The sequence below is a fragment of the Curcuma longa genome, chromosome 17 (genome assembly GCF_044706935.1).
Source record: "Curcuma longa cultivar G26 ecotype Majalengka, Jawa Barat chromosome 17, ITB_CL_G26_1.1, whole genome shotgun sequence".
In the NCBI taxonomy this organism is placed as follows: domain Eukaryota; kingdom Viridiplantae; phylum Streptophyta; class Magnoliopsida; order Zingiberales; family Zingiberaceae; genus Curcuma; species Curcuma longa.
The window spans coordinates 1,767,033-1,781,629 of NC_133877.1; the positions used below are offsets into that span (position 1 = coordinate 1,767,033).

A 14,597-nucleotide genomic window follows, 5' to 3' on the forward strand; every position below is an offset into this window, starting at 1 on the left:
AGATTGCATACCTGCTTATTGCGAAGCATGCTCCTGTTGTTAATGGAGGCCGTAGATCTTGGCGTCAGCGGTGTAGCAGCCCAAGATCCTCACGAACTCGGCGATGATGAGTTTGATCACCTCCAGCTTTGTCAGGTTGCATGTTCCTCCGTGAGAAGGCTGAGAGTACCTTGAGAAGCACCAGCATGGAGCCGCCCCGGTGAGCCACCAACATCGAGGTGTTCAAAGGTGGTGTGCTTCGATGACCTCCCTGGCGGCGGAAGCGATGGCAGAGGCAAAACCTAACCTCAGGCTTGAAAGAGACCGACTGACCTCTGTTAAAGCATTGGGCGAAGGCGGCGACTACCGCGAGGAAGAGAAAACAGAGCCTGGCGCGCTCGACGATCCCGCCCATCTTCCTCTCCTCCTCCCTCTCACTCTCCCCTGTATCGAAAGCGGGTGCGACTCGAGTGTGTATCAGCAGGCAAAAGCGAGGTCAGCAGAAGGGTTCCGCCCCTTCAGCTTCGGTCGCGATGGGTTTAGGGTTTACGGAGAGGAGAGGTGCGATGGGTTTAGGGCCGAACGCAGCAACGCGAGGATTTAGGGCGCATCGCGAGCAGGGGTCGTATTTTCTTCTGCTCCGAGTCGCGACGATTGCCGACGGCGTGGAGCGGATGACGGCGATTTTGGGATCTCGAATCGGCGTGGAGGAGCAAACGACGGCGAGGGAAGCTCGGATTTATGATTCGGCCGTGCGATTTTGAGCGATTTTGGGAGAGGGCGGGATTTTATTTCGTTGCCACAGCAGACGCACACGAATGGAGAAATTTCAGCCACGTCAACTGTCGCGGACAAGGAGTCGGCAACATATCAACTCTCTCTCTCTCTATATATATATATTTTGCTTTGATGAATTAGCTTTTATATAACAACTTCATTATTGAAATTTCTTTTCCCATCATGTCTCACGTCTAGTCATTTGCATAATGGTGTTTCTTATTAGTTCTTCTCTTCCTCGTCTCCTTCGCAATTGCAAGTTTTGTAGTTAAATAGTGACCGAATATGAATTCGATCGCCAATATTAACGATCGATTTTAAAATCGGTCAGTAAATTTAGCGATCGAATTCATATTCGATCTCTAATTTAATGGCCGATTATAATTTGGTGTTTAAATCAAATTAAGATAAAATTTTTTATGATTTTTTATCAATCGTTAATCGAATTTAGCGATCGATTAGCGACTAAATTTTCTATCGCTAATCGCAATTATTTTTATAGTGTTTAGCATTTATTGCTATGATGCACATGATCAGACTCTATATATATTGCCACTAACCCTATATGGATCAAGTTTTGTAAGGACTAAATTTGATGATTTTTTAGATTTAAAATTTGTCGCTAATATTAGTGACTGAATTCATATTCGATCACTAATTTAGCAAGCGATTATAATTCGATCACTAATTTAGCGATCAATTATAATTCGATCGTTAAATCAAATTATGATAAAATTTTTTATGATTTTTTTATCCGTCGTTAATCGGATTTAGCGACCGATTAGCGATCGAAATTTCTATTGCTAATCACAATTATTTTGGTAGTGTTTGGCATTTATTGCTCTAATGCATATGATCAGACTCTATATATATGGTCACTAACCCCATATGTATCAAGTTTTGTACGGACTAAATTTGATGATCTTTTATATATATATCGGTCATTAATATTAGCGACCGAATTTTCTATTGCTAATCACAATTACTTTTGTAGTGTTTGACATTTATTGCTCTGATGCATATGATCAGACTCTATATATATTGTCACTAACCCTAAATGTATCAAGTTTTGTATGGAATAAATTCAATCGCTAATTAGTGATCGAATTCGAATTCGATCGCTAAATCAAATTACGATGAAATTTTTTATGATTTTTTATTGGTTGTTAATCAGATTTAACAACCGATTAGCAATCAAATTTTTTGCAGTGTTTGGCAATTATTGCTCTGATGCATATGATCAGACTCTATATATATTCACTAAAGATCATCAAATTCAATCCTTACAAAACTTATGCAGACAAGATCTATAATTCATAATTACAAATAAAAATAAGATAACTTAAAACAACATAGCAACAAGCTAATTTGTATCCCATATTCGGATCTCTTGATACCATAAAATTAATTATTATAACGTAAAAATAATTATTCTTAGTTATTACATATTTTAAATTAATTTTAATTTTACTTAATCAATATCATCTTAAACACAATTAAAATCATCTATAGATAAAATTAATTTTAAATTCAATTTCTTAACATGTGGGCCATCAGAATAACTAGCCAGCGCAAGATTGACAGCTAGTACAGCACCCCAGTGGCACAGTTGCACGCGGATCCTTCAAGCATGATATCATCATTCTCACCATTGATGTCCGAGTAAGACAAAAGGGTGGTGCAAAGGCTGAGGAAGCATCGCGATTATCGGCGAGATGGAAATAGCTGCAGGTACAGGCGATCACATCACCTGCCTGACTTCATCACGTGATGTTTAGAAGATGCACCCCAATAGCACATGATGTCAGATTATCAATTCAATATTGAATTGAAGGTCATCATGAATGCGTGACGGATGACTGTTTGATGATTTCAGAAGTTTAATTTAAATTTAAAATTAAAATTTCTTACCTTTACATAAAGATTTCATTGTTGACATTTCTTTTCCTATTGCAAGAGATCTCCGTTGCTTTTCTCGTTGCTATAATAAACAAATAAGTATATGTTGTCATGTTTATGGTTTTAAACCACAAACAAGTTAAAAGGTAATGTATGTCATTCATCATCAGTTTTTTTTTTACTTATGAATTAAAATAGTTAATGTAAACTTTAGAAAGTTTACACTAAGGACTTATGTGTTAGTATTGTGTATTGTTTTTTGTTCTTTTTCATGTATGTGTCTTGAGTGGATGGACGAGAGGATGACATTCTGTATAATTAATATTTATCTATGCAATTTGTTTTTTAAAAAAAATCTTGATTTGTGTGTTTGTTGTGTCGTGAAAAAATATATATATATAATTTATAATTTCAAATTTATAGTAAAATTGTAACTCTAAAATTAGATCCACATGCATATTGGCTTTTGATAAAAAAAAATGATGCGCACTTATATTTTCCAAGATGAGAAAGTTGTGAAAATTTTAGCAAAAAATAAAGTGTGTTTTAATTGTTTTTACTATTAACACAAAATGATGTCTTGGATTTTGATCTGTTTTGGTCGTTGCATATGAGGAATACATGACAGCTAGCAAATATGGTTCATTTGCACTACAGCTAGTTAATTAAACTTATTCACGAGGTGGAAACAGCATAACACATCATGTCATTTGACAGGTGCGTGACAAGTGCTGACAATAGCGAACACATCGAGCTGCCTCCCTCATTAAAGTTATCATCCATTAATGCAAGTACATAAATAAATTCACGTGATGTCAGATTATATTTACAGGCAGTTTTGATTTTCCATTGATACGTGGATTAAAGAGATAAAAAGAAAAGTTCTCATTCCTTTTACTCGTGATGTTAGACGAAGATAGGAACGTTTAAATGTTAAAGTTGTTCGAGAGGTGTAGGTGGTGCATTAGTGTTGCACAAATTAAGCACTGATATAGCAAATGGAGCTACCGTCATGCATCTCATCAATTGCATGAATTATGCGATACTGTTAAAAATATTAATTGATTTCTGAGTTCTGATAATTTTAAAATTAATTAACTGTCATAATATATTGTGACAATAAAAATATATTTTAGAAGCAATTAGGCAATCAAGTGTGTGCTTTACTTTAACGAGATGTCTATCTATCTTACATTAATAACTATTGTTGCTTTGTTAAATGGACAAGAGTATAACGGATCGTATGGTGGTCACGACGCAGGAGAGTGTTGTCTGACTTCGTCAAGATTCGAACCCTTGCCCTCTTATAAAACTTTGTTGCATCGTAACCAACTTAATTGCATCGTAACCAACTCAGCTATACCCCGGAGATTCTAAGATAATTGTAAGTTGCTTTGATTCATAATGTCAATATGCAATATAAGACTTTAATTGTTTGTTATTTATTGTTCTGATTTAATATATATTATCATACTATTTTATTGTAGATTTAATGAGTTGACATTTATTTCTTTGATACATATATATATATAATCGACTATATATATATTATATATGATCATCAAATTCAGGCCATACCTTGATGCAAACAAGATCTACGATTCATAATTACCAATAAAAATAAGCTAACTAAAACCATAAACAAGCTAATCAATTGTATCTCATATTTGGATCTTTTGATACCATAAAATTAATTATTATAACGTAAAAATAATTATTCTTAGTTATTACATATTATAAATTAATTTTAATTTTACTTAATTAATATCATCTTAAACACAATTAAAATCATCTAGAGATAAAATAAATTTTGAATTCAATTTATCCACATGTGGGCCATGAGCATAACTAGCCAGTGCAAGATCGACACCTAGCACCCCAGTGGCACAGTTGCATGCGGATCCTTCATGTACGATATCATCATTCTCACCAATAATGTCTAAGTAAAACAAAAGGCAGAGGAAGCAGCGTGATATCAACGAGACAGAAATAATATAACTGTAGGCGCAGGCGATCACATCACCTGCCTAACTTCATCACGTGATGTTCAGATGATGCACCCCAGCAGCACACATGATGTGAGATTATCAGTTCAATGTTGAATTTCATCATAAATGCAGGACAAATGATCGTTTAATGATTTCAGAAGTTTAATTTAAATTTAAAATTAAAAATTCTTACCTTCTATATAACGACTACGACTTCATTGTTAAAATTTCTCTTTCCATCCTATCTCTCCTCCAGTCAATTGCATAATAGAGATGTTTCTTATTACTATATTGTTTATTTTTCTATTCCTCGTCTCCTTCGCAATTGCAAGAGATATTCGTAGCATTTCTCATTGTTATACTAAAGAAATAAACACAATAAAAGTTAAAAGGTAACATATGTCATTCATCATCCTGTTTTTTATTTTTACTTATGAATTAGAATAGTTAGTAAAAACTTTAAAAAGTTTACTCTAAGGACTTGTATGTTAGTAGTGTGGGTTGTTTTTTTTTTTTTTCTTTTTCATGTGTCTTAAGTGGATGGATGAGAGGATGATACTCCGTATAATATTTATATATTTAATTTACTTTAAAAATAAAATTCTTGATTTATGTGTTTATTGTGTCATGAAGAAAAAAAGATTATAATTTATAATTTCAAATTTATAGTAAAATTAAAACTCTAAAATTAGATCCACATATTGGTTTATGATAAAAAATGATATTTAAAGTTAATTGTGTTAGCCAGAAACTGCATTGTTGCTTTATAATTTGTTTTAATATCACAAAGCAACAATGCAGTTTCTAGCTAACACAATTAACTTTAAATATCATTTTTTATCGTAAGCCAATATGTGGATCTAATTTTAGAGTTTTAATTTTACTATAAATTTGAAATTATAAATTATAATTTTTTTTCTTCATGACACAATAAACACATAAATCAAGAATTTTATTTTTAAAGTAAATTGCATATATAAATATTATACGGAGTGTCATCCTCTCATCCATCCACTCAAGACACATATGAAAAAGAAAAAAGAAAAAAAACAATCCACACTATGAACACATAAGTCCTTAGAGTAAACTTTTTAAAGTTTGCACTAACTATTTTAATTCATAAATAAAAATAAAAAACAGAATGATGAATGACATACGTTACCTTTTAACTTTTATTATGTTTATTTCTTTAGTACAACAATGAGAAATGCTACGAAGATCTCTTGCAATTGCGAAGGAGAGGAGGAAGAGAAAAATAAACAATATAGTAATAAGAAACATCTCTATTATGCAATTGACTGGAAGAGAGATAGGATGGAAAGAGAAGTTTCAACAATGAAGTCGTAGTGGTTATATAGAAGGTAAGAAATTTTAATTTTAAATTTAAACTAAACTTCTGAAATCATTAAACGGTCATTTGTCATGCATTTATGATGAAATTCAACATTGAACTGATAATCTCACATCATGTGTGCTACTGGGGTGCATCATCTGAACATCACGTGATGAAGTTAGGCAGGTGATGTGATCGCCTACGCCTACAGTTATATTATTTCCGTCTTGCCGATATCGCACTGCTTCCTCCGCCTTTTGTCTTACTTAGACATCATTGGTGAGAATGATGATATCGTACATGAAGGATCCGCATGCAACTGTGCCACTAGGGTGCTAGGTGTCGATCTTACACTGGCTGGTTATGCTCATGGCCCACATGTGAATAAATTAAATTTAAAATTTATTTTATCTATAGATGATTTTAATTGTGTTTAAGATGATATTAATTAAGTAAAATTAAAATTAATTTATAATATGTAATAACTATGAATAATTATTTTTACGTTATAATAATTAATTTTATGGTATCAAAAGATCCAAATATGGGATACAATTGTTTAGCTTGTTTATGGTTTTAGTTAGCTTATTTTTATTGATAATTATGAATCGTAGATCTTGTTTGCATCAAGTTAACTTGTATGGGCTGAATTTGATAATTATATATATATATATATATATATATATATATATATATATATATAATCGATTATATATACATATATATTAAAGAAATAAATGTCAAATCATTAAAATCTACAAGAAAATAATATGATAATATATATTAAATCAGAACAATAAATAACAAACAATTAAAGTCTTATATTGCATACTGACATTATGAATCAAAGCAACCTACAACTATCTTAGAACCCCGGGGCATAATTGAGTTGGTTACGATGCAACTGAGTTGGTTACGATGTAGCAAAGTTGTATAAGAGGGCAAGGGTTCGAATCCTGACGAAGTCAGACAACACTCTCTTGCGTCGTGACCACCATACGATCCGTTATACTCGTCCATTTAACAAAGCAACAACAATTATTAATATAAGATAGATAGACATCTCGTTAAAATAAAACACACACTTGATTCCCAATTGCTTCTAAAATATATTTTTATTGTCACAATATATCAAGACAGTTAATTAATGTTAAAATTATCAGAACTCAGAAATCAATTAATATTGTTAGCAGTATCACATAATTCATGTAATTGATGGAATGCATAACGGTAGCTCCAATTGCTATATCAGTGCTTAATTTGTGCAACACTAATGCACCACCTACACCTCTCGAAAAACTTTAACATTTAAACGTCCCTATCTTCCTCTAACATCACGAGTAAATGAAATGAGAATTTCCCTTTTTGTCTCTTTAATCCACGTATCAATGGAAAATCAAAACTACCTGTAAATATAATCTGACATCACGTGAATTTATTTATGAACTTGCATTAATGGATAACAACTTTAATGAGGGAGGCAGCTCGATGTGTTCGCTATTGTCAGCACTTGTCACGCACCTGTCAAACGACGTGATGTGTTATGCTGTTTCCACCTCGTGAATAAGTTTAATTAACTAGTTGTAGTGCAAATGAACCACATTTGCTAGCTGTCATGTATTCCTCATATGCAATGACCAAAACAGATCAAAATCCAAGACATCATTTTGTGTTAATAGTAAAAACAATTAAAACGTACTTTATTTTTTGTTAAAATTTTCACAACTCTCTCGTCTTGGAAAATATAAGTGCGCATCATTTTTTTTTATCAAAAGCCAATATGCATGTGGATCTAATTTTAGAGTTACATTTTTACTATAAATTTGAAATTATAAATTATAATTTTTTTTACGGCACAACAAACACACAAATCAAGATTTTTTTAAAAACAAATTACATAGATAAATATTAATTATACAGAATGTCATCCTCTCGTCCATCCACTCAAGACACATACATGAAAAAGAACAAAAAACAATACACAATACTAACACATAAGTCCTTAATGTAAACTTTCTAAAGTTTACATTAACTATTTTAATTCATAAGTAAAAAAAAAAGATAATGAATGACATACATTACCTTTTAACTTGTTTGTGGTTTAAAAGCATAAACATGATAACATATGCTTATTTGTTTATTACAGCAACGAGAAAAGCAACGGAGATCTCTTGCAATAATTGAGAGGAGGAAGAGAAAAATAAACAATAGAGTAATAAGAAGCATCTTCTTATGCAAATGACTAGAGGAGAGACAGGATGGGAAGAGAAATTTCAACAATGAAATCTTTATGTAGAAGGTAAGAAATTTTAATTTTAAATTTAAATTAAACTTCTGAAACAATCAAACAATCATCCGTCACACATTCATGATGACCTTCAATTCAACATTGAACTGATAATCTGACATCATGTGCTACTGGGGTGCATTTCCATCTAAACATCACTTTGCCCCACCCTTTTGATGAAGTCAGGCAAGTGATGCGATCGCGTGCACCTATAGCTAGTTATTCTGATGGCCCACATGTTAAGAATTAAAAAATAAAATTGAATTCAAAATTAATTTTATCTATAGATGATTTTAATTGTGTTTAAGATGATATTGATTAAGTAAAATTAAAATTAATTTAAAATATGTAATAACTAAGAATAATTATTTTTACGTTATAATAATTAATTTTATGGCATCAAGAGATCTGTATATGGGATACAAAATTAGCTTGTTGCTATGTTGTTTTAGTTACCTAAGTTTTGTACGGACTGAATTTGATGATCTTATATATATATATATATATATATATATATATATACAAATTCAGTCCGTACAAAACTTGATGCATATAGGGTTAGTGACAATATATATAGAGTCTGATCATATGCATCAGAGCAATAAATGTCAAACACTATAAAAATAATCGCAATTAACGATAAAAAATTTGATCACTAATAGATCACTAAATCCGATTAGCAACCGATAAAAAAAATTATAAAAAATTTCATCGTAATTCTATTTAGGGATCGAATTCGAATTCGATTTTAAAATCGATCGCTAATATTAGCGACAATGAATTCGATTTAGCGACCGATTCATATTGTTCAACAATGAAGTTTCAACAATGAAGTTGTCATTTGCATAATGAAAATGTTTCTTATTACTCTATTGTTTATTTTTCTCTTCCTCCTCTCCTGCGCAATTGCAAGAGAACTCCGGCCGAGGCTATTCTCATTGCTATAATAGTAAAATAAAAACATGTTGTCATGTTTATGATTTTAAAATAAACAAGTTAAAATGTAATGTATGTCATTCATCATTTTTTTTTTACTTATGAATTAAAATAGTTAATGTAAACTTTAGAAAGTTTACACTAAGAACTTATGTGTTAGTATTGTGGGTTGTTTTTTTTTTCTTTTCCATGTATATATCTTAAGTGGATGGATGAGAGGATGACATTCTATATAATTAATATTTATCTATGCAATTTGCTTTTTAAAAAAAATGTGTGTTTTACTTTAGACAATAAAAATATATTTTAGAAGCAATTTGACAATCAAGTGAGTGCATGTTTTACTTTAACGAGACATCTATCTATGTTACATTAATAACTATTCTTCTAACATGTGTATGATTGATAAAGGTCACAGAGGAAAGATATTAATGCTATTTCAGGAAATCTATTCTCTACTATTCACAAATGATTACCTATATTTAACTTTTATTTTCATTCATTAAAGTTAAATGTGTTCAATTAAGAGGTTTGCCCAACATATATACAAAATCATCACCTTTAAATGTGTACATTAACAAATTTGTTAACAGCCCAACATATGTAATTAATGCATTATATTTATTTAAAAGTTAAACTTAAATTTTGATAAAATAAAAACTAATTAATCGATAAATATTATTATTATTATATTGAAGATAATTAATAATAAATATTATTTAGTTTGTTAATTTTTATGGTTCCTCTCTCTTTATTTATTTGTATATTAAAGATGCATGCATGTAATAATGTCTAGACTAAGCTCATTATGGAATGAGTATTTGTCGAAGCATGATGTTTTATTGATATTTAAAGTTAATTGTGTTAGCCAGAAACTACATTGTTGCTTTGTTGTCCGTTTTAACAATAAATATATTTATTGTTCTAATGCAGTTTTGCTTTGATTAATATTGTCACTACGTAATATAAGACTTTAATAGTTTGTCATTTATTGCTCTGATTTGATATATATTGTCATACTATGTTGTTGTAGATTTTAATGTTTGACATTTATTGCTCTGATGCATATGATCGACTCTATATATATTGTCACTATATATATATATTGCTTTAATGCCTTTTGCATTTACATTCTATACAACAATTTCATTGTTGAAACTTTTCTTCTCATCCCGTCTCTCCTCCAGTCATTTGCATAATGAAGATATTTCATATTACTCTATTGTTTGTTTTTCTCTTCCTCCTCTCTTTTGCAATTGCAGGAGAACTCTATGGCTATTCTGGTTGCTATAATAGAAAAATAAAAACATGTTGCCATGTTTATGATTTTAACCATAAATAAGTTAAAATGTAATGTATGTCATTCATTATCTTTTTTTTTTTACTTATGAATTAAAATAGTTAATGTAAACTTTAAAAGTTACACTATGGACTTATGTGTTAGTATTGTGGGTTATTTTTTTTTTCTTTTTCATGTATATGTCTTGAGTGGATGCATGAGAGGATGACATTCTGTATAATTAATATTTACCTATGCAATTTGCTTTAAAAAAAAAGTGTGTTTTACTTTAGACAATAAAAATATATTTTAGTAGCAATTAAGCAATAAAGTGAGTGTGTGTTTTACTTTAACGAGACGTCTGTCTATCTTACATATCGACTCAATCGAAACTATTCATCCCCTCTAGCTCACACGAGTCCTAATACAGTCCATCTTAATCGATTTAATTAGACTTCTCTTTTGTCAAATTTCATATTGGACTTCCGATCTTTAAGTGTCTAAAGTCAATCATTACCCACTTAAACTTTTATCTTCCTATCGTGTATTTACTTTTGACCTACTTAATTCTTACTCAACCAACATATTGATCAACATTTAACTATTTGATCAACATTTAACTATTTAACTCGAGTCAATTCGAGCTTGTCAAACTTAATCAGAGGTCGATTGCATTAATAATGATTAAATATGACATTAATTAAGTAAAATTAAATTAATTAATAATACCATATGATAATTAAAAATAATTATCTTATTTAAAAATTAAAAAGAATAATTGACTTTTGTGATTGGATATTAGTATTTGTTTTCCTTATTCTAAGGTCTTTCATCATTTACTGATTAAATTTAAAATAAATATATATATTAATTGCTCAATTTAAATTTAAAAAATGAGGTTCACACCTATTAATTATGTAACGTACGTACAGAGATAATATAATAATAAAAATTCTCATTTAGAAAAGTCAAATGAGAGTCAATTATAGATTGAAAAAGTATAAATTTAAATTGAACTAAATAAATTGGATGATTCATAAGTTAAATAAAACAAAATAATAAATTAAATAATATTTAGACATTAATTGTATTATTCTATTCTTTACTAATCAAAATTATCTTTCTTTTATATTTCTACACGAATATATTATATTTAGACATTAATTGTATATATATATATATATATATCTGTGCGTGTGTGTGTGTGTGTGTGTGTGTGTGAGAGTTAGGCAAATTGACACATTTAAGGGTGAAAATTTTGCACAGCTGATCATGAAAACTTTAATGGAAGAAAAGTAAAATTAAATAAAGCAAATCATATACGAATAATAAACAATGAATTAATTTCCCGAGAATATATAGCAGTAATCTCTTTCCTTTGTGAACATTTAATTTTTGAAGAAGGTAAAATCTTCCTAATAACTTTTTCTTGTATCGATTAATATTCCATCCTCCGTGAATCCTTAATTGTGTCAATTAAGTATTTGCTTGGGAGACAGAAAAATAGTGGATGACTCGTCCATAAAACAAGTGAGACTGACAGTTCCTTCAATGGACGATCCAACGTTGCAAGTGTTGACATTCCGCATATGGATTCTTGGTGTTCCGCTCAATCGGTATTGTTACGAATTGGTTATTTTAGACAGGAAGTCAGTTACATATCGTCAATTTGTATCGACATCTTGTTCGGTGGAGGTAATCTGTTGGCCAAAATTTTGCCAAACAAAGTTGTGAGAATCCCAAGCATAAAATGTAGCTTTTCGCTGAATCCATGCTCCTTCAATATCAAAGAACATATAGTCATGTCCAAATTTGCCAATGCAATAGGTAGTCCAAGCTTTCTCAACATTAGCATAGCCAAGATTTCTTACTATAGAGAAATTCATATTTAGCTGGCTTTAACCCTTAATTATATCAACTCAAGTAACAAGTTTAATTTGTTACGAGAAATAATCATATATCTAGATATATATTTTACATTCAATTTATATATGCATGCAGTTTTTGAGTTTCAGATTTGCTGGTTTGTTTCTAAAAGTTTTATAGATTCACCATATATGTGATGGCCCAATGTAATCGCCAACATCTCATTTTACAGATATGTTAGTTTATTGTTGTTCGTAAAAAATTATATATTAATATAAGCAGTAAATGAAAATAATTAAATTGATATGTAATGTTGTCTTATTTGTATTTCTAAAAGCATTACATGACCTTAAGGAGGGTTATCACGTTATCATTTTTTTTTATTACCTCTGCTGCGATATTCACTTATAGCATCGTCCCTTCTTATTTCTTCCAGTCCATTACTGCTCTCTCCTTTGTATGTTGGATATGGAAGGACTTGATCACTGCATAACAATTTGGGTCCGGGATGAATGGGCTAGGCATTGGATCGGTTATACTCGATTGGATGACGATGACAAGTTTCATAGGAAATCCTTTAGTTCTTCCTTCATTTGTGATATTCAACATGTTAGTTGAATTATTATAATTACGTACGTGATTTTGCCCTTGTCTTACTGGAGTAATGCATACGATGCAAGAAAATTTCCATTGGTTTCGACTAATTTCTATGATTCCACCGACCACAAATTCAATATCACTAGAATTGTAAATCCAAACACTTTCTCGTTAAATCAAGAAGCCTATGATAAATACTCAAAGGTATACTTTACTATCTCACTAATTTATAGTAAAGGAATTGGTCTTGCTCAGTACACATCCTCTATTTCTCAGATTGCTCTTTTCAATGAGAGGTGCGTACTGATTTTAATTAATTTGTCACATTATAGTTGATGTCGTATGAATAAATATATATATAATTTTACGTAATTTATGATCTGCAGATCACTTTGACAACAGTTTAAGAAGGCATATAAAAATGATGAGCAAGATGTGCATTCGAGACTAATAAAGCAAAACTATAAATCTATTCCTCAGTGGTGGTTTTACTCCATATTGTTCTCGATGATCGGCTTGGCGATTCTGGTCTGTGAAGGTTTTGGAGATCAAATTCAACTTCGTTACTGGGAAGTTTTGTTGACAAACGCTCTCGTACTTGTATTCCTTCCTTTGGAAAGTGTACTTCAAGCAATTAGTGGTCTGGTGTGCACACTAATCTTAATTAATTTACAATGAATTTAATTTATTGACTGTATAATATTTTAACTTACGAATAACTTTATGTGTGACATGCATGAAGGGATTCACATTGCATTTGTTAATGGAAACCATCATTGAATACTTGAATCCAGACAAACCTATAGCCAATCTAGTTTTCAATTATATGGAGCAGAGACTCATTTCTAGCATCATATGTTATATCAAACTTCAAATTATCACACTACATAAAGATTCCTTCAAAAATCTTATTTCATATCATGGTAAGTTTGTTAATTTATTCACTTAATTTCTTCATTATTAATTAATTATATACAAAATTATAAATTTTTTAAAACATTATGCATATATATATATATGCTGCACAGATTCTAAGCACATTGATTTCATGCTTCACTGATTTTAACATAGCATAGTGGATGATCCGATTAATAGATAATATTTGCCAACCAGAATTGCTTCCCAAGGGAAGTCCTTGGACATGTCCCAACGAGAGAACAACATACATCAATGGGTAACATGGGGGATTGTCGGACCTCAAATGATGTTCTATCCCAATAGTATGTATTCAATAGTCTTCATCTTTGCTCTTATTGGACTCGTCGTATCAATTCTCATTTGGTTCTTATCACATAAGTACCCTAAAAAGAAATGGATCGGACTCATTAACTTTTCGATTATATTCAGTGCCACTGTTGTTATATCTTTCAGTGGGACTGTGAGTTATTTGAACTGATTTGTTACTGAAATACTCTTCAACTACTTCATCTATCATAAGCATAGAGAATGGTAAACAAGATATAATTATATATTGTCCGCTGGACTTAATGCGGGTTCTGCAATTTTTACTCTTTTGTTTAGTGTCTCTCTTCAATTTCAAAACATATAGAGTGAACTGGTGGGGAATAAAATTAGGTGATCATTATCCATTAGCAAAATATCCCACAATGGCTGGTATTATTGTTGAAGGTTATCCCATAATCCAGTCCTGATTGA

At 30.8% G+C, this 14,597-nt stretch overlaps 1 pseudogene; it reads left to right on the forward strand.

Annotated features, from left to right (window-relative positions):
• Positions 1 to 241: 241 nt before the first annotated feature.
• On the forward strand, positions 242 to 14,348 carry LOC141811475 (oligopeptide transporter 5-like; annotated as a pseudogene).
• Positions 14,349 to 14,597: the final 249 nt, after the last annotated feature.